Source organism: Lepus europaeus, chromosome X (genome assembly GCF_033115175.1).
Source record: "Lepus europaeus isolate LE1 chromosome X, mLepTim1.pri, whole genome shotgun sequence".
Classification (NCBI taxonomy): domain Eukaryota; kingdom Metazoa; phylum Chordata; class Mammalia; order Lagomorpha; family Leporidae; genus Lepus; species Lepus europaeus.
Genome location: NC_084850.1, coordinates 106,497,560 through 106,519,891, shown reverse-complemented (window position 1 = coordinate 106,519,891; position 22,332 = coordinate 106,497,560). Strand labels below are relative to the sequence as shown.

General features: G+C 38.5%; 1 pseudogene; it reads right to left on the bottom strand.

Moving 5' to 3' along the window:
• Nucleotides 1-20,895: 20,895 nt before the first annotated feature.
• LOC133752820 (high affinity copper uptake protein 1-like) lies at nucleotides 20,896-21,439 on the bottom strand (annotated as a pseudogene).
• Nucleotides 21,440-22,332: the final 893 nt, after the last annotated feature.

Below are 22,332 nucleotides of genomic sequence, written 5' to 3'. Positions count from 1 at the left end.
AGAGCACTCTTCTGTTGTCTTTGGCTCTATCCGCGGACAATAATCATTAATTCTTGTGGTTTTCAGATGATCTAGGACATCTAGAACTTTAAAGCTGTTATACAAAGAAGGAGAACAAAGACTTCTTTGCTACAGAATAATTAGTTATAAAGATTCACTGAAGCTTTGAACTTGTTTGTTGCAATTCTACACCTTTTAAGATGCAAATCACTTTGTCAGATGAACCAGAGGATATCTGTTGAAAAATATTTTGGATTTTGGCAGTTTAATAAAAGGTCTATTTTCAAAACACTGCCTTATGTTGTGTGGGTCATGTGAGGTGATCTTCTTTTGATGCTACTTGGAGTTAATGAAGGAGCAATAACATCTGGCAAATGGTACTGTTGTCTAATAAAGAGAAGGTAGTAAGGATGTAGGCATACAGGTTTTATACTCATTTCTGTAGCTAATAATCTCTGTGAACCCAACCAAATTTCTTAACCACTCTGAGCCTTGGTTTTTCCTTGTACTCAAAGAATAAATGCCAATATCTTCATGACAATGTCATAGAAAAGGATCAACTGAGGCAACGCATGGAACACTGGCTCAGTGCCTGGCATGCACGAATTGGTCAACAACATTAACTAGTATTATGAATGTTAAGAATAAAATCTATGAGGGGTCCTTTAAAAGTTCATGGAAAATGCATATTATGGAAAAACTATGCATATATTTCAAAAAATTTTGGCACCAAATTAGACTTACCTTTTAATTCCATTTTCCCACAACTTTTCTGGAGCACCTGTGGACATTCTCAGGCTGCACATATTTATATTAGTATTTTTTGCTGTAAATTACTTATAGTTCTCTATTGATGAGAATTCTAGCCAAACAGTATACTCAACTCCTCCACTCTAATTTAGACAGCAGTATAGCTTGCTTTTAAACTCTTATTTTGGCTGGAACTTAAGTACCAGAAAACTTGATGGAGAATAAGAGAAAACACCGTTTAGAAATTGTAATTCATGGCAATCTAGCCTTGAACCTACTTGGCCAGATCAATCCATAGTAGGGCTGAAGGCATCTTTTGCCCTCTCATTGGCCCAAGGAGTGCTGTCAAGAATTGATTTCCCACTCCACTTTAACCAGCCCATTCTGACTAATTACAGTTTCCATAGTTAAGCACTTTTGAAACACATATTATTTAACTGACAGATTATTTGAGCTCCTTTAGTTGCATTGCCATCTATGATACCGAGCAATCTTAGTATTCAACTGTCATTCAATTTATATGTGTATATGTAGTAGAAACTGGTATGAGAAAAGTGAGTGCAATGAGGCTTGTGATAGAAAAGCAAATATTTCAAGTCTGTCATATTGTGACTGTGTGGTTACAAGGTGTGGCATTTTTGATGTGCAATTTAGTAGTCCTAAGACTGCTTCTTCTTAAAATGACACGAGTTGTTGGTCTTGTTAGTCCCTAATTACTATAGGCATTTTAAGAGTTGAATGAACTTGGCCTCCAGCTCATTCTCTCAAGTCTTTCCAGTTAGGTCTATACACTAACTTGAAATAAACAACCAAAGAAGGAAACAAAAAAATAAATCATGTACTACAGAAATCAGGTTGTTTCTGTCCCTTTTAACTCCCATTCTCTAGGCAGAAGTCAGGGTGACTATTTTTTTTCAAATTGGATCAGAGCTGTGTGTTTGGTGTAGTAGTTAGGATGCCACTTGGGATTCCTGCCTTTCGTATAAAACTGCCTGGTTTGAGTATAGGTCCTCTATTTCTGATACAGCTTTATGCTGAGGTGCACCCTGGGAAGCAGCTGGTGATGACCCAAGTTGTTGGGCCCCTATCACCCATGCGGATGATCCAGATGCAGTTCTTTTCTCCTGACTTCAGCCAGGCCCAGACCTGGATGTTGTGGGCATATGGGGAGAGAACCAATAGACGAAAGATCTTTCTCTCTCTCTTTTCTTTCTTTCTCTCTCTCTCTCCCCCTATCTTTCTGTCTCTTTGCCTTTCACATAAAATGAAAATAAGTAAAATATTTTTAAAAAGTGAGACAGATCATGTTATTCTCTTGCTGAAAAAGCTCTATCATGCTATTTTCTGATGAATCTGGAAAAAAATTCAATTCCTTCCTTAATAGGCCTGGTATTCTCTGGGTCCTACCTTGTTCTCTTACCTTACCTTCTATTTTGTTCCCTCCATGATCAATTGCTGTTTCTCAAAATTACAGTTTCCTTCAACCTTAGGGACTTTGCCCTTGTTGTTGATCTCTTTTTTGATTACCTTGATCCTGATTGTATCATAAGGCTTTCAAGTCTCACCTCAAAGTTTGCTTCTTCAGTGAGAGCTTCCTAGACTACCCTAATTTAGCACCCTCTTACACCAAACACTGTCTATTCTTTTTTTTTTTTTTTGACAGGCAGAGTTAGACAGTGAGAGAGAGAGAGAGAGACAGAGAGAAAGGGCTTCCTTCTGTTGGTTCACCCCCCACAATGGCCGCTACAGCTGGCACGCTGTGGCCGGCGCGCTGCGCCGATCCGAAGGCAGGAGCCAGGTGCTTCCTCCTGGTCTCCCATGCGGGTGCAGGGCTCAAGCACTTGGGCCATCCTCCACTGCACTCCCGGGCCACAGCAGAGAGCTGGACTAGAAGAGGAGCAACCAGGACAGAATCCGGCATCCCAACCAGGACTAGAACCCAGAGTGCCAGCGCCGCAGGCGGAGGATTAGCCTAGTGAGCTGTGGCACCCGCCAAACACTGTCTAGTTTTTGGAGATTTCTTTTAACTTATTATTTAATAGAGCATTCATCACCACCTCAATTTATCTTCATTTCTGTCTTCTCATTTGCTATCTTTTTCTTCCCTGTAGCATGAAAGTTGGACCTTATATAACTTAAACATTGGAATATTACCAGTGTGTGAATCAATCCAGGTAAACATTAGTTACTCAATAAATATTTGGATGAATTCTACATTGATCTCTCAGAGAGATGGCATATCTCTGTTAGGTGCCTGATAAAATGTGCTACCACCTAAATGCAGGTTCTCATTGAAGCTCTGCCATTATTTAGTTGTGAGATTTTAGACCAAGTATCCATGTTGCTGTACTTGTTTCGTCATTAAAATGGAGAAGACTATATCAGGGTCTTTCAAACTATAATCATAAATTCATAGTGAATACTCTATCTTTAATTTCCAAAAACATTGATTAAACCTTAGATTTTATGATATTTATAGAGAGGAAATATAATATCAATTTTTTGGCTTTTCTGAGAATTTTATTAGTTCACAATAATTAATAGTTTTAAGTTTCACATTTATAAAAAGGTGAACAAGTTAAGAACAACTTAAATTTCTAGTAAAAAAAAACTTTAAGATAGGAAAATTTAAAAGTGGGTTATTAAGGCTGAAAAGGCACCAGAATAAATGAATTCTAAGTATCTTTCCAGTTTCAAAAATCTGTGACTTTTGGGGTATAATTCATACTTCATAGTTGTAAGCAATGAGTCCATTCTAGCCAGTTGCATAAGAAGGGGATATAGGGGCCGGCGCTGTGGCATAGCCTGTAAAGCCACTGCTTGCAGTGCCGCCATCCCATTTGGGTGCCAGTTCAAGTCCCAGCTGCTCCACTTCTGATCTGGCTTTCTGCAATGGCCTGGGAAAGTAGTGGAAGACGGTCTGAGTCCTTGGGCACCTGCACCTGCGTGGGAGACCCGGAAGAAGCTCCTGGATCCTGGCTTCGGATCAGCTCATTTCCAACCATTGCAGCCATCTGGGGAGTGAACTAGAGGATGGAAGTTCTCTTGTTCTTTCTCTCTCTCTCTCTCTCTCTCTCTCTCTCTCATTCCCTCACTCCCTCCCTCCTTCTATCTTTGTAATTTTGTCTTTCAAATAAATAAATATTTAAAAATAAATAAATAAATAGAAATAAAAAAGAAGGGGATGTAACAAAGAATGGCAGGTAGCTCATAGACTCTCCAAGGCAGCAGGTAGTAATGCCTAAATATACTTTGCAATTATGAAAGAGTGATAATCTAATTTCATCATTGCAAGATTCAATTTTTATTATTATTTTTTTAAAAAGCCAACGAAGGCTGATTTTTTTTATTTGCCAGGTAGAGTTATAGACAGTGAGAGAGAGAGAGACAGAGAGAAAGGTCTTCCTTCTGTTGGGTTCACTCCCCAAATGGCTGCCAGGGCCGGTGCTGCACCGATCCAAAGCCAGGAGCCAGGTGCTTCCTCCTGGTCTTCCATGTGGGCACAGGGGCCCAAGCACCTGGCCATCATCCACTGCCTTCCTGGGCCACAGCAGAGAGTTGGACTGGAAGAAGAGCAACCGGGACTAGAACCTGGCTCCCATATGGGATGCCGGCACTGCAGGTGGAGGATTAACCAAGTGAGCCAATGCACCGGCCCAAGATTGAACTTTTAAAAAGAATTTATTTATTAAAACATATACTTTATCTATCTGGATAGTTAATAATAAATTTATACCCACATCTCATATGAGCACAGTAAATGGAGAGCAATTCTTGATATTCTTTTCAGGGCCAACACATTGGGGGATCATTTGCTATCTCTACATTCAAGGCTATGTCGAGTATATGCATTGCTTCTAATGGATCATTATCTCTCAAAGACTATATTGACACTCTGGGAAGCTAAACAGACATTTAGTTATAAATCCCTCTACCCTTTTTATCCTCCAACTGCCCTTGGCATCTTCCCTATTATCCAGCACACTAACCTAAAAAGAAGGATGCAGAATTTTTTTTTTGTCTCTGGGAATTATAGGCCTCTGGGCTCATTTGCCTACATTGTTGTCTCCTTCACCTCTATCCAAAGGAATACATTTCCAATCCGACTAGGAGAGGTGCCCTGCTGTCATTTACATACTTCTTCCAGATATTATCTATGCCTGAGGTCCTGTACAATTTCTCTACAATAAAACAGAAATTAAAATATGGTGATCAAGAAACATAATCTGACCATAAATTAGTTTGTCTGGGAACCTATTAAACCTATTCAAGAGGTAGAGAAGCAAAGAGAGACAGAGAAAGAATGAAAGAGAGAAAGAGAGAGAGAGAGAGAGAGAGAGAGAGAGAGAGAGAGAGAGAATGAGTGAGAATGAATATAAAACTCCAATCCACTGGTTCACTCTTCAAATGCCTGAAATAGCCAGGACTTGGCAAGGCCAAATCCAGGAGCTGAGAATTAATTCCATGTCTTTCCTGGGTTTGCATTGGCAGGAAGCTAGAATTGGGAGCCAGAGCTGGGATTCAAACCCAGGTATTCTGATGTGGGATGCAGCATCTTAACTGACATATTAACTAACAAATGCCTGCCTTGAGGTACTATTTTTTATAGAAATTAAATATGAAATTTTTAGATGGGCCATGTTCCATGCAAACATTTTTTCACAGAAACAAAAACTCTTAAAAATATCCAAAAACTAAATTTTTTCCTTCATTTGTGTATTTCTTTGACCCACTGGCAACATTTGGAACCTTCTTTAAAGCTCAACAGTTTTTTTCTTTATTCTTCCGTTGGGCAATCTCATTTGTGCTCAAGGCTCTAGTGCTCATCTCTATGGGCCTCTTGTTTGACACCTGTAATTCCATGTGTCAGAGATTCTGAAATTCAACAGATAGCCAAATTAATGACCATTCCTCCCTGGTCTTTCTCCATCATGTGTTATTTTAGTGAATGGTACCACATTTCCACTGACAGTATAAAATCAAACAAAATAAATAAAATAAGCAACAAAGAGTCTGGAAATATTCTTGGTATTTTTCTCTGTCTCATCCCCTGTGCAATGTCAATCCTTACTACTATTAAATCCTTTAAAATTGTTGGAATAAATTTAACCAAGTATGTGAAAGATCTCTATAAGAGAAAATTAAAAAAATTAAGGGAAGGAATAGAAGAAGATACAAAAAAGCCAGAAAAATCTTCTATGTTTATAGATTGGAAGAATAAATATCATCGAAATGTCCATACTACTCAAAGCAATTTACAGATTCAATGCAATCCCAATCAAAATACTAAGGACATTCTCCTCAGATGTGGAAAAAATGATGCTAAAATTCATATGGAAACACAAGACACTCTGAATAGCTAAACAAATCTTAAACAATAAAAACAAAGCTGGATGCACCACAACAACAGATCTGAAGACATACTACTGGGAAGTTATAATCAAAACAGCCTGGTACTAGCACAAATATAGACATATAGACAATGGAAAAGAATTGAAACCCCAGAAATTAATCTAGGCCTCTACAATTAACTAATCTTTGAGGAAAGAGCTAAAATCACTACCTAGAGAAAGCACAGTGTCTTCAACAAATGGTGTTGGAGAATCTGATCTCAACATGCAGAAATATGAAACCCAACTTTACACACTATACAACATATATAAATATATACAAACATATATACATATATATAAATATATGTATACATATATACAAATATGAAGACCCCAACTTTACACACTATACAACAACCATTTAGGAAATGGATCAAGAAGCTAAATCTATGACCTGATACCATCAAATTATTAGAGTAAAACATAGGGGAAACACTGCAAGACATTGAATTCTTAGATAAGACCACAGAAGTAAGGCAATAAAAGCAAAAACAGACAAATTGCATTACATCAAGCTAAGAAGCGTAGGCAGTGCAAAGGAAACACTCAACAAAGTTATGAGGCAACAGATAGAATGGGAGAAAATATTGGCAAACTCTGCAAATGATAAAGGATTAATATCCAGGATTTATAAAGAGCTCAAGACATTTAACAACAAAACAAACAATCCAGTTAAGAAATGTGCAAAGGATATGAAAAGGCATTTTTTTCAAAAGATGAAATACAAATGGCCAACAGACATATGAAAAAATGCTTAGGATCACTAACCACCAGGCAAATGCAAATAAAAACTACAATGAAGTTTTACCTTACCCCAGTTAGAGTGGCTATCATACAGAAATCAAAAAATAACAAATGCTGGTGGGGATGTGAGGAAAAAGATACCCTAAAACACTGTTGGTGGGACTCTAAACTGGTACAACCACTATGGAAAACAGCATGGATATTTTTCAGAAATCCAAAAACAGATCTACCATACAACCCAGGCATCCCACTCCTGGGAATATGCCCAAGGTAATGAAATCAGAATATGAAATAGTTATCTGTACCCCCTTGTTTATTGCAGTTCCTTTCACATTAGCTAAGATATGGAATCAATCCAGATGCCCATAAACTGATGACTGGATAAAGAAAATGTGATATATATACACTATAAAATACTACTCAGTCATAAAAAAGAATGGAATCTTGTCTTTTCCCAAAAAATGCATCCAAATGGAGACCATTATACTTAGTGAAATAAGACCCTAAAAGGCAAATATCATGTTTTCTCTGATTTGTTGTAGCTAATATATAAAAGAGTAAAAAAAAAAAAAAAAACAACTCTGAATGTATATAAATGAAATTGACATCATATGATTTGATTTTCATTTAGAGCCTTTGGCTACATTCCTGTGGGACAGTGGCATATTTTTTGCTTGCTTGAACACTATATTTAGTGGAATATCAAGCCTGTTACTATAAAATAAATTGAAAGTATGTTATTGTAAGAATTAAAAGGAAAAAAAGGAAGGAAGGAAGGAGGAGAGAGGAAAGCATCCTTATGTTGTTAGAATTATATTTTGGGGGACCAGTGTTGTGGCATAGCCGGTAAAGCTGACAGTCTACTTCTGATCCAGCTCCCTGCTAATGGCATGGGAAAAACAGCAGAAGACGACTGCTGACACCCTTGTTGGAGACCCACATGAATCTCTTTGGCTTCTGGTTTCAGCTCATCCTGGCCCAGATATTGTGGCTGTTGTGACCAACTGGGGAGTGAACCAGCAGATGGAATATCTCTCTCTCCCTCTCTCTGTAACTTTGACTTTCAAATAAATAAATAAATATTTTTTTTAAAAAAAGCACTGTATATTTGAAATATATGAAATATGTTCTCTTTATATTAATATTTTATTTTATTTTATTTTTATTCATTTATTTAAGAGGCAAAGTTACAAACAGTGAGAGGGAGAGGCAGAGAGAAAGGTCTTCCATCCGTTGGTTCACTCCCCAGATAGCCACAATGGCCAATGCTGCACCCATCCAAAGCCAGGAGCTGGGAGCTTCTTTCAGGTCTCCCACGTGGGTACAGGGGCCCAAGACCTTGCTCCTCTTCCAGTCCAGCTCTCTGCTGTGGCCCAGGAGGGCAGTGGAGGATGGCCCAGGTACTTGGGCCCCTGTACCCGCATGGGAGACCAGGAAGAAGCACCTGGCTCCTGGCTTCGGATCAGTGCAGTGCTGGCCGTGGCGGCCATTTGGGGAGTGAACCAACAGAAGGAAGACATTTCTCTCTGTCTCTCTTTCTCACTGTCTATAACTCTACCTGTCAAATAAAAAAAAGCTTTTTAAAATAATAATAAATAATGAATAATAATATAATAAAATAAAATTAACAATATATAAATATGTTATATATTATAATATTTAAATATATATTTATATGTAAATATAAATATAATATATAATTATATAATAATAATGTATAAATATATTATATATTATAACATATAATATATAAAATAATAAATAATAAAGTTTTAAAAATAATAATTTAAAAGCTCTTCATTATGCATTTACATATGACATGAACAAATTTATAGGTTTACATATATTTATACAAATAGATATATGATGCATATACACACATTTATGTAAATTTATATGTATAACTATACATATATGTATAACTATACATATAAATTTGACTTTGTTAATATCTTGCTATCTATCCATTTATATTTTTAAAGAAATATTCTGTGACTTATTTGAAAAATTTTTTTTAAACTTTTATTTAATGAATATAAATTTCCAGTGTACAGCTTATGGATTACAATGGCTTCCCCCTCCCATAACTTCCCTCCCACCCGCAACCCTCCCCTCTCCCGCTCCCTCTCCCCTTCCATTTGCATCAAGATTCATTTTCAATTCTCTTTATATACAGAAGATCAATTGAGTATAAAGATTTCAACAGTTTGCACCCACATAGAAACACAAAGTGAAACATACTGTTTGAGTACTCGTTATAGCATTAAATCACAATGTACAGCACATTAAGGACAGAGATCCCACATGAGGAGCAAGTGCACAGTGGCTCCTGTTGTTGACCCAACAAATTGACACTCTAGTTTATGGCGCCAGTAACCATCCTAGGCTGTCGTCATGAGTTGCCAAGGCTATGGAAGCCTTCCAAGTTTGCCGACTCTGATCATATTTAGACAAGGTCATAAAAGACAGAGTGAGGATAGTATCCAAAGATCCTAAGAGTAGCATTTACCAGGTTTGAACAATTATACAGCATTAAGTGGGGAAGAGGACCATCAGTACACACAGGTTGGGAGTAGAGCCATTGGTGGTAGAGTAGAGGTTATGATTACAAAGGAATGAGGCCCAAGTGCACTAGACAGGGCCTAGAACAAAGGACAGAGTCATTATTAGAGGAGCTAAGAAAGGTGCTGTCTAAGCTACAATTAAGTTTTCTGATTGAGAGGCAAATAGAACCTGATAGAAGGGGCTTGATAATAATCTGGTGGGCTTTAGGCCTTGTAAATTCAGAGGCCCAGACCTATCTATCTCTTCACATGGGGTATATCCTAAGGGAGGTGTGAACCTCCTAGGGGAAGGCACTCTGTTGACTTTCATTACTTGGCTGGCCTGGGAGGAGAGCTGGCCAGGTAAAGGCAGGGGGCATCTCTAACAAGAAATTTACAGTTCTGCCTGCAATGTTGCTGACCCTACTTGACCATATCCTCAGCTGCAAGTGGTCACTTTGGAAGCTGGGCTGAGTGAAGGGCTTTTCAGCTTAGAGCCAATAAGATCTGTGGCTCTGACCTGGGCATCCGTCGACTCCAGGGCAGGTCCATTTCCAGTGATCCAACTCTTGGCAGAGCTGCCAGGGCTCTTCACAAGCTGACTTCTGCTGAAGCCCAGGCTTACCACATTGAAAGCCACTGCAGTGGACTGGCCTGTTGGGTCTGCTTGAGGGCAGATCACTGTACAGATCAGCCATTAATAGGCCTGCCACCCATTGCTTCTGATGCCGAGCTTTCTTTTCCTCCTGGTTTGTGTTAAAGCAGACCAGAGGATGCAAGTCAAGGGAGTGCCCGTTTCCCATCTCTAATCTTCGGTGGCCTGAACTACAAGTCTATAGTCACAGGCATGTTTTGTAGTAGTTTTTCTAAGGTAGACAATGCCCATGAAGAAAATTATATTCTCACTTTAAAACTTTCTTTCCCTTTGGTCTGAAAGGGAGGTTTTTTCTGTATATATATATATATACTGTATACTTCGCTGATGGCGAAGTGAATCTAGCTATGAGATTATTATTTAAGTTCTTATTTTGGCTATGCTATTACAGAAAAATGTTAGCCATCTCTTTTATAAGGTCTAAAGATTAAATTGTGCATCCTACAGATTCCTTCAAAATAGAATTAGTTTCCTACCTTGAAGAGAATAGAGAAATGAAAGAACAAGTTGGGCTTAGAATAGAGAAATGAGGGAGCAAGTCCTAGATCGCTTGCTGACAATAGCAATATCACATGAATACTTAGCAAACCGTTTCAACCACTAGATAACAACTTAAGAAAACATTTACCAGAAGGTCCAATGCCTTCTATAAATTTTAAGAATCATGTATTTGAAAACACCTCTTAAATATCTAACATGGTGTAGTTTGTTTAGCCAGTAAACTTAAGCACAACCATCTAAAATGTTTTTAGTTTCTTTCTACCAACACGTTTAAAACATATGATACACAGATTCAGGTCACTCAAATTAAAATGTATCTTTGATTGCTTTTAGCAGCTTAAATTTATGGACAATCTTATCTATAAGCCATTTAAAATAAAACTCTTAATAAAATTTCCCCATGTGGACATACAATATGTACACACATATAATATAGCATAATAGACCAATATAGCAATTTTAATAATAGCTTTTAAAATCTTTAACTCTTTTTGTAGATTGCCAATTGATTTGAATTGCTTTTTCTTTTTAGTAACCTCAGTTAACCATACTTTCTCTCAGTTGGTACTGTTAATACATTATTGGCTTCATCTGTTTACAGAGCCATCCCAAAGTACTGAATACAATAAAAGTGGCTGGAAAAAGTCCATAGGAACCTATAGGAGGACAGCTAAACACAGAACCAACAATGCTTTAGTTTTATGAGCAGCACATCATATATAACTGTGGATGACAAAAGACTTTAAGTCGCCATGTTTAAAATTATAAACTCATCAACCAACAAGAGACACTTGCTTACTTCACAGTATTTTTGAAAGCACCTGTAGGATTTTACAAGTATTTAACCCTTTAGGCCTCTGGGGCTTTCTCATTAAGATAACTATCATGTCTAGTAACACAAGATCATTAGACTTTTTAATTCTCAAACATTTGTATTAATAGCATTTTCCATTATAGAAACTTAAAGTCTGTTACCACATCACATCTTGACAGTACTTCTAATATAATCCAAATAGACTGATTATTTGGTGTCTCTATAAGATGAGAGACATAGGTCCTTCGATTTTTTCAGTTGGGCCCAAACTGGAAAAACTAAAGTCCAGGATTTACTGGAAATTTTAGAGACCAGATTGTTTGAAACTGATTTTTTGAATGCCTGTCAAGAATGCCAAGAAGGCTCAAAATCCAAACTATTTGGTTGAAATAAGATTTCTTAAAATCATGACATAACATAGGCCAAATTTGATCATTGTTACAAGGTGATTATTCAAATTTTTGAAAATAAGACTTATTTGAAAATTTTTCTATAGTGAATAGTCTTATCTATTGTTGGGGAACAATATATATTAAACTCTGGCTATATAATATGTGCGTATCCAAGATCATGGAATTCCAACCTTAGATGAATTGATCTACCACAGAGAAACTCCTAGAACTGTGTATCCAGAATTGTGAACAATAACGTTCACGACAGCAAGTGCTTGCACAGGCACACAGTTGTAAACAACCTAAATGTATCTCAGTAGGAGAACGCGTAAGTGAATAGGGGCATGTTTATATAATTGCAGTAGGAGTAAACAAATTTTGTGTTTCAACATGAATAAATATACAATGTATAATTTTTAAAAATCCTTTAGACTGTTAACTCCACAATACAATGAGCCTTCCTACTCATCTCTATTTCTACCACAATCTCTACAGTTCAAGCTACCATAATTATCTTAAGCAGTCTCCTAACTGATCTCTTTGCTCCTTCTAATTAGTTACCCATCAAAGAATCTGAGTGAGCGTTTCAAAATGCAAGTCTCATCACATTAGTCAAGGCTCCTCTTCCCCAACTGCCTCAAACAGCAGAAAAACTGTCATTCTTAATATGAAGACTACAATCTTCACAGAGTCTGTGCACCTTTATATGGTCTGGCCTCTGGCTTTCCTTTCTCATCTTGATCTATGCTGCTCCTGGATTCCCCTGTTCTAACCTCATTGGCTTTCTTTCTGGTCTATCAGCTAGCTGTATCCCCTTTGACTTAAAAAGCTTGGCAATGACCCAAGAGAGACAACTCCTGTTCCTCCTTCAGATCTCAGTGCAGGTATCACTTCCTCAGAGAAACTTTCTCCAACTCCCCTGACACCCTTACATCCCCCTGGTATATGTGTTATGAGAGCATGCATTTTCTTCACTTTCTCTTAAATCTAGAGTATACATTTGTCAATTCTTTTTCATTTTTGCTTTCCACCAGCTATTGTTCTTAGTTGGGAAATTCCCTATTGTAGATATTCTTGAGTAAACTTATTTTTAATAATCCCAAGTGACTCTTGAAAAACATACATTTCAACTGATGGAGAAAAAGCACAGGAAATCAAAGAAGGGCTATGATTTTCAAACATGCAGAGTGCCATGGGAACCTGTTAGTTTGCAGAACAGTTGGACTGGAGATCTCTACCAGATACCTAGTTGTTGTGGATTTACACTGCTGTAACAAATGATCATCAGTTTGGCGGCTAAAAATAATACACATTTATTTTTCACAATTCCAAAATTTCACTGAATCAAAAATCAAGGTGGCTAAAGGGCTAAGCTCTACAGAGGTTTGAAGGGAGATTCTATTTCCTTGCCTTTTCTTCTAGAACAATATCATTCACCTATTTCTTGATTCATAACCCCTTCCTACTTTTTCAAAGCCACAGTATAGAATTTTGCTTCAGTCTTTACATTGCTTTCTTCTTTATTCAATCCCCCTCTGCTTTCTTCTTATAGGACATTCAGATTATCCAGGATAATCTCTCTCTCCCCCTCTCTCTCTCTCCCTATCTCTGTTATATATCTCTCATATATCCTAAATTTATTCACTTTGCAAGTACTTTTATCATGTGAAATAACATATGCACAGGCCCCAGGGGTTAGGACATGGATATCTTGGGGGCCATGATTCTACCCACAGTCTCCTGTATTATATTCTCAGTTCCAAGAGAACAAGACCTATATCTATTTGTGTGTACTGCTGTGTATGACAGACTGTGACCTACAGTAGACAGTAGACACTTGGAGAAAATTTTCTATTGAGTCAATATATCTTAATATATATTTTAATGGTTATCAAATATATGTGCTCAGTTTTGAAAAAAAATTATATTGTGCTGGAATTAGAGTAGTGTACCCTAAAGCTCTCATTTACTAATTCTTAGTTATATCAGCTCTAATATTTAAGCAGTCCCCGCTTATCCATGGAGAATATATTCCAAGTCCCTCAGTGGGTGCCTAAATCCTTGGATATTACTGAATTCTGAATTCATTCTGTTTTTTTTTCCTATGCATACCTATAATAAAATTTAATTTATAATTTATGTGCAGTAAGAGATTAACAGCAATAACTAATAATAAAACAGAACAATTACGACAGATTAATGTTATATAAATGTTGTCCCTTGCTCAAAATACCTTATTGTACTTTCATCTTTTCCTTTTAACAGAAGCACTTTACAGCTTCTGTAGTTGAATTGCCAACATTACCACTCTTGTACTTTGAAGTCATTATTAAGTAAAAGTTACTTGACTACAAGTACTGTGATATCATGACAGTCAATCTGATAACCAAGACAGCTACTTACAGGTGAGTAGTATATACAGCATGGCTACACTGGGCGAAGGGATGATTCACATCCTGAGTAGGATGAAGCAGAACAGCACAAGCTTTCATGCGCTACTTAGAGTAGCCACGTAGTTCAAAATTTATGAATTGTTTATTTCTCAGATTTTCCATTTAATTTTTCCCAAGAGCAAGTGGCTATGGGTAACTGAAACCAGGGAAAGCAAAACCTTAAATAAGAGTAGACTACTGCATTTAACAAGTATTCAGTAATTGGCTTATATGAATTTAGACCTGTAATATATTTTTTTTCCAAGCTTTATTTCACAGAGAATGGAATAGAGATAAAAGAAATAGAAAAACGACCTATTTCATAGTTTACTGTGACAGAGAAGCCCTGTTAGGATTTGAACTGAGATCATACTTGCATCAGTCGGTTTAAGCTGCAGTTTAAGTCATAGAACAGGTGTCTTAAACAGCAGAAGTTTATTGTCTTAAAGTTCTCAAGGCTGGAAGTCCAAGATCAAGGTTCTGGCTGGTTTGGCTTCTTCTGAAGCCTCTCTTGTGGATTTTGTTGATTTGCAAAAGGTCACCTTCTACGGTGAGGTGTGTATCCTCACTATAGCTTTTCCTCTGTGTAAGCATGGAGGGAGTGAGCTCTCTGAGGTCTATTCTCTTGGGATAAGGACACCAGTCCTGTGAAATTAGTGCTCCTCCATTATGGCTTTGTTTAACCTTAATTACCCCCCCACACACACACACAAAGCTCCTATCTCCAGGTACTGTCACACTAGGGGTCAGGGGGAACTTTGAGAGGACACAATGCGATCTATAACAACTTATTGAACCAAATGAGAACATGTGATATAATGAGGTCATTTAAACTGAGAGACTAGGAGAAATTTTCTATTTCTATTCTTTAGTTATGTCTTCTGTAAAATGAAGGCAATAATCCTTCTTTAATATTTGAAATAAAGATTAAATTACATGATGTGTGGAAGCACATATAAGACACTAATAAATGCTCGCAGTTCTTGCCATTGCCTGAAATCCTTGATGAAACAGTTAATTATGGGAATGAATTTTTTGCTTTTTGACTTTCTTTTAATCACAATCATTAAACACAGAAAGAAATTTTCCATAAAACAGATGACCCAAGAAAAATGCAATGCAAGGAAGATTATAACTACTTTGTAATTCCTTTTTATTTTTTTGACAGGCAGAGTTAGACAGTGAGAGAGACAGAGAAAGGTCTTCCTTCCATTGGTTCACCCCCCAAATGGCCACTACGGCCGGTGGCCGGCGCGCTGCACCGCGCCGTTCCGAAGGCAGGAGCCAGGTGCTTCCTCCTGGTCTCCCATGCGGGTGCAGGGCCCAAGCACTTGGGCCATCCTCCACTGCCTTCCTGGGCCACAGCAGAGAGCTGGCCTGGAAGAGGAGCAACCGGGACAGAACCGGTGCCCCAACCGGGACTAGAACCCAGGGTGCCGGCACCGCAGGAGGAGGATTAGCCTAGTGGGCCACGATGCTGGCCTGGAATTCGTTTTTTAAACATTTATTTATTTATGGGAAATGTAGAGTTACAGAGAGAGGAAAAGACAGAGAGAGAATGAGAGATCTATCTTCTATCTGCTGGTTCACTTCCCAAATTGTTGCAATGATGGGAGCTGGGCTAGGCCGAAGCCATCCTGGTCTTCCACATGAGAGTAGTGTGGGCCATATTCTGCTACCTTCAGGTGTGTTAGCAGGGAGCAGCTGGGACTTGAACCAGTGCTTACATGGGATGCCAGCATCACAGGCAAAAGCTTAACCCACTGCTCCACAAGTTTCTTGATAAAGAGACTCTTGGGACTTAACTGATGACCAATTCTTTCTTGGTTTAACAGCTCAAACAACAATTTTACCCTGATAGCCCACATTGCCAAATAACTCAAAGCTGACAGACATAAAAGCTAAAGATGTAGCAGCTTGATTACTACCTTTAAGTATTTTCCAGAAAAAGCATCTTAGGGAATTTAGTTCTATCTTTGTCCCTGGGATAGCAAATCAGAATTCCATAACACTAAATGTTTCAGTACAGGAATTAATCATAAAAATGATAGTTGAGAAATTCCTGTCAGAAGTTCCCTTAATCTCACTTAACATAATATGGAAGGAAAGAAAAGATCACGAACTCTATGTGACATAACAAAATTGCAATGCTCATGGAAAGGTAAAACAGGGACACAGGGTCTTAGGAGCATTCATTGTATCCAAAGAAAAGATAGAGAGCAGAATATTTTTTAAAAGGAAATTAGTGCCTCAGACACTAGGAAGCCAGTATAGATGCTCACTGTAGCATTGTTTATAGAATTTAAAAACCTGGGAATAGTCTAACTTTCTGATAATAACTGAGTGATTAAGTAAGTCATAGTGCATGTGACACAACAGTTAAAAATCAATGATGTGGGTCCCCATCTATATACAAAGAAAGAATATGGCTATGTTTTTAAGTTAAAAAGCCAAACTGCTGTTTATGTTAAAAACAAAACAGAACATTATTTACATTTTACTTATATATTTTTTAAAAATCTAAAAGCATATATACTACAATGACAGAACTGACTGATTACTTCTTTTTTCTTTCATTTTGTTTTACGACAGGCAGTTTTGTGACTGAATAAAGTAGACAAAAATATTCTATTTTTATTCATGTTATATGGTTTTCTACTATAAGATATTTATGTCAGTTATTAACTAGTTATTATATTGTGGTAAGTCGGTTGGAATAGAACTATAGGTTATTTCTTTTCTAGGTTAATTATATTTTTATAATCACAAAATCAAACATGTTTATTCTGTTCTTTTGCACATTGCATTGTTAAAACATTCCTAGTACAGTAATTTTGCTTTCCAGGAGCTTACAATCTAAAATAATCAACATTAATTGTAGGTCCAGTCATTAAGGCATTATATCAAATGATGTCTGTACGTCTTTAGATGGATCTTATGAAGAAGCAGCTGGAGAGGGCAAGATCAAAACTAAGTGGCATGGAGTTGTACCCCATGCCCTCTTTCTTCAAGCTCCTTTGCAAGACACCTCTTATGACCAGAACCTAAGACCAGTACCCACAGCCTGAAACGGAGTTGTGGAAAACCCTACTATAGAAGTAGTGAAGAAACGTTAATTTTGAATCCCCTGGTAGACAGAGTGAGGGGTCCCTCTTTGTGAGCAATGAGGGTATTGAGTGGTTCTCCATCATAGACTGGAGACAGCACCTAAGAGTCTGTAACTCTGAGGAGGGTATGAGGTAGCCCTTTACCTAGACTTACAGAAATTCCAGTGGGGCAATTGCTTCCTGGAGCATTATTAAGGTCTCTAACAGGTTTATAAATACCAACTTCTGGTATATACATCTACAAATAGCAATGCCCACTGCATCAGGAGGGCTAGGGAGATTGAACAAACTAGACGATGGAGATAAAGACTGAAAGCCAGGAGGGGAAAAGGAGAACAAAATAACAGGCGAAAGAGGTGAAGGTACAGTTTTCTAACAGCTGTACAGAAAGAAGGAAGAAAAGAGAAGTTTAAGTACAAAATGAACAAAGACATCAGGCATTAAATTCCAAATGATCAGGAATACAGAAATGAAAGTCAATGAGATCATTATATTATGGCAATTCATCAGCTCAAGAAAGATGGAAGGAATTTAAACTCTTTTTCTCCTTTACTAGCTTCATTCTTTGGCAACCCTGAATCTCTAAAATTCAGGAGGGCTGGTGCTGTGGTGTAGTGGGAAAAGCTGCTGCTTGCAGTACCAGCATCCCATATGGGTACTGGTTCTAGTCCTGGCTGCTCCACTTTTGTTTTGATTCAGCTCTTTACGTTGGCCTGGGAAAGCAGAAGATGGCCCAAATTCTTGGGCCCCTGAATCCACATAGGAGACCCAGGGAAGAAGCTCCTTGCTCCTGGCTTTGGATCGGCACAGCTCCAGCTGTTGTGGTCATCTGGGGAGTGATCCTGTGGATGGAAGACACACACACACACACACACACCGCCACCTCTTCCTCTCTGTAACTCTGCCTTTCAAATAAATAAATGAATCTTTAAATAAATAAATCAATAAATAAAATTCAGGTTTTTCAGATTATCTCTGTCCCGAATACCTGAAGACCTATCCCAAACTGAGATTTTTCTCTGTTAGTTTCAAATCCACAGTACTATAACTGGCTTTGGTTTTTCTTACCTTACTGATAAGGTCCTTTTCCTGGAAGGGTATTTTATAGCAGCTCCTGCTGAGATGTCTAGAGAGCACCAGAGTCATTAGTAAGCATTGATTCTTACTGGGTTCTCATGGTTTTATGATTCCTTGGCTTCTGAGGCAGCCATGGGCTATTTATACCTTAATGCTGGATTCTATCAGTACCTGGTATTCCCTGTGCCCACGCTAAGTAGCAGTGCTTCAAGCAGATGAAATAAGAGAAAAGCACAAATCTCTAAATATTGGTTCTTGGATTTTAACCTCAAGCTAGTAGGTTCTCTTGGTTCTAAGCCATAGAAGTACACATTCCTCACTCTCCAAGATGTAACTGGCATCCACAAAGAAAGTACACACTTCAAAACCACAACACAGGCCAAAGGACAGCTGGGTTTTGTCTCCTCCCCTCTTCTGCCCTGAGGCACAATCAGGTAAAGCCCCAAAGGCTTAGCAGGCCAGCACAGAAGAGTCACTTTATCAAGGTGGCTTGGACTGGAACAAGACTGCAGTGAAGACTAACAAGTGAACAGAATAAAAATCCAATGTGATTCCTCACTGCGAAAAGAGATTTTTAGTTACTTGTGTTTGAATCAAGCCCCTTAGAGTAACAAAAATGGTCATGCAGAGGATAGGGATTTCCCTGGTATGGACATGGATGTTGGGGACTGATACTGGCCATCAGCAGTCCGCATCCTAAGTCTGTCCAAAGAGAAAGTTGAACTTTTGCCCTTCTGGCCCAGGACTGGCTGGCTGATTTATACTGCAGACCAAAGGCCTCTCTCAATTTTCAAACTACTTCCAAGAAACTACAGCTCTTTAAAAATAAGGACTAGTGATTCCACCCATACTGATAAAAGCAGTTTGGTGGCAGCCCTTCCTGCCAATGTGCAAAGATACAGGTACACACAGTTGGAGCTACACAAAAGTTTGTGGAGTCCTTAAGTATTGACCAGCGGTGTTTATGACATGAATTATGCCCAGATACACAACCTACCAATCAGCAATTCAAAGTTCCATGCCCTATACCAGGTGGTACTTCCCTAGTTTAAAGCACAGATTCTCAAAGTGTGGGTCCCCTGACCATCAGCAAGAAACATCGCTTGGGAACCTAGAAATGCTAATCTTGTAGGGCTCTGGGATTACAGTCCAGCAATTACTGTTTCAACAAGCCTCCCCCCAGCCCCACCCCGGTAATTCTGATGTATGCTAAAGTTTGAAAAATCCCTGGATCAGAGACAGACACATGAAAACAGTAGTGAGAAACAATTCAAACTCTTTTGCTTCATTCAGCTGAGACAAACCAAGGCACTAAGTCAAAGTAAAATGCCAATGGTTTTATTTTAAAATATCTACTTCTATTTTTATCACATTTATCGGTATTTATTGGATTGTCAAATTCATTCTAATCAAAATGGTAAGGGGAAACAAAAACTAAGGTGTTAGCAATCCAAGAATACACAGTCTGCAAGCCCTGGGCCTCTATTTAGTCCCAACCAGCACCCTGCACACTACAAAACAAATCACACCTAGAGAAAGGCCCAGTGTATTTCCCACTGATTAAGTCCAAAGACTAGAACTTATTTTCTTTTAAGCACTTATTTATTTATTTGAAAATCAGAGTTAAAAAGAGAGGGAGAGACAGAGAGAGAAAGATCTCTCTAGTTCACTTCCCAGATGGCCAAAATGGTTGGGCCTAAACCAGGTTGTAGCCAGGAGCTAGGAGCTACATGGGTGGCAGGGGCCCAAGCACTTGGGCCATCTTCTGTTGATTTTTCCAGGCTATTAGCAGGGAGCTGGATGAGAAGTGGAGCATCTGGGACACGAACCAGTGCCCACATTGGATGCCAGTGTTGCAGGGAGCAGCTTTACTCACTACGCCACAGCACTGACCACATACAACTTATTTTCTAATATTAAGTTTGAGTTCTCTGCTTAGTTGGACAAGAATTTCTCTTAGCTGCCATCGATCCTGCTGAAAAGTCAAACTCTTTCCATCATTAACTCAAGAAAAAAACCAAACAAACATCAAATTCATATGCTGGCTGCTAAAAGAAACCCAAAAGATAAGAAAAGGAAGCAGATGATCAGGTAATTTAATTGAAAGCCACCCAGATTGGACAACAACATATAAATGGGATCTAAGAGGATGAGGGAGAAGATATCTAAGGTGGCTTCTGTTTAAGAAAAATGGGAATTTCAACTTAGTAGGAAAAAAAAAGTTTAGGAGGTTACCACTTTACCTCAGGGACTATAAATAAAACCTCTGTTGAGCAGGGTGTGTGTGTGTGTATGTGTGTGTGTGCGTGTATGTAAAGAGGAGCTCAGTAGGGTGTGTGTGTGTCTGTTTATGTAAAGAGGAGCTCAGTAGGGTGTGTGTGTCTGTATAAAGAGGAGCAAGAAGAGATTATAAGAGCAGTAATCATGTCTTCCAGTCTCAAATTGCTTCCCACTGCAATCATTAAGTCCGTACCATGGAGTCTGGCATTAATGGTAATGTTCTGCAGTATCAACTACCCATGCTTTCTCCCAGTTGGAGAGAAAGTATCTTGTCCCGGCCCCTGCTGCTACTGCAATGCACAGGTACCGGTTGTAGGTCATGAAGATGAGCATAAGGAAGTGGCTGATGACCACTTGGATGATATGCAACACTGCTTGCAGAAGGTGAAGAAAGCCCCACATCTGCTGCCCAACAGTTTTGTGTTTCTCTATAAAGATGGTTCTATTTTGTCCTGGGATAGGCATGGAACTATAGTGGATGCTGGCTTGTGACTTACATAGCAGGTTCTCTCAGGCTATCTTGAATCCTTCGTAGAACACTGCTAGTAGAAATGCTGCCACAAAAGCTCCAGACCTCTCTCCAGCTGTATCGATCACTACTGTACTGATCACTACTAGAAAACAATAGTTCCAAATTCTTAAAGCCAAAGTAGAAAGTCTTAGGCATCATCATCATCATGTTACTGTCTCCTCCACCATGGCAGTGTGATGTTGAGGTGGTCAGGTGGTCCATATGGTGAGAATGATTCATTTTTCCAGGAAAAGTTCGGAATCAGCAGAAGAGTCTCTTCCTAGGTCAAGTCCTGCCACATGTGCCTGCCTCTCAGAGCCCTAACCTGTCACCCCTAATGACTCCTCAGAAGCCCTCTCCACTTCTCTGAAAATTATTTTTTAATTCATTTATTTATTTGAAAGGCAGAGTTACAGAGAGGCAGAAGCGGAGAGAGGCAGAGAAAGAGAGAGAGAGACAGAGACAGAGAGAGGTCTTGCATCCGCTGGTTCACTCCCCAAATGGCAGCAATGGCTGCAACTGGGCTGATCCGAAACCAGGAGCCAGGAGCTTCTTCTGGGTCTCCCACATGGGTACAGGAGTCCAAGGACCTGGTCCATCCTGCACTGCTTTCCTAGGTCATAGCAGAGGACTTTAACAGAAGTGGAGCAGCTGAGACTCGAACCAGTGCCCACATGGGATGCCAGCACCACAGGTGGCAGCTTTACCTGCTACCCCACAATGCTGGCCACTGAAAATTATTTCTTAATAGTAATCTTTTGACATACAATGTTAAGGAAGTTAAGATAATTCTCAATCCTATCAAAATAACATATTTTTTCTGTTTAGAAAACTTTAAGAATTTTTTTCTTAATCCTGAATGTCTTGAAATGTTTTAAAATTTTATGTGGTGGGTATTTAAACCCTCAGGTTTTGGAAAATTTTCTATTTATTCATTATTTTTTTCCTTTCTACTTTCTTTTTTGTATCTTTCTGAAATTTGCGGATTGGTTTTCTGTATTTATACTAGTTTCTTTAATAAATTATACTCACTTTACCCTTTGGGGTCAATATTCTGGGAAATTTTCTGGACTTTTGATAATCCAGTAATCATGTTTAAAAATATTTATTTATTTGAAAGGCAGAGTTACAGA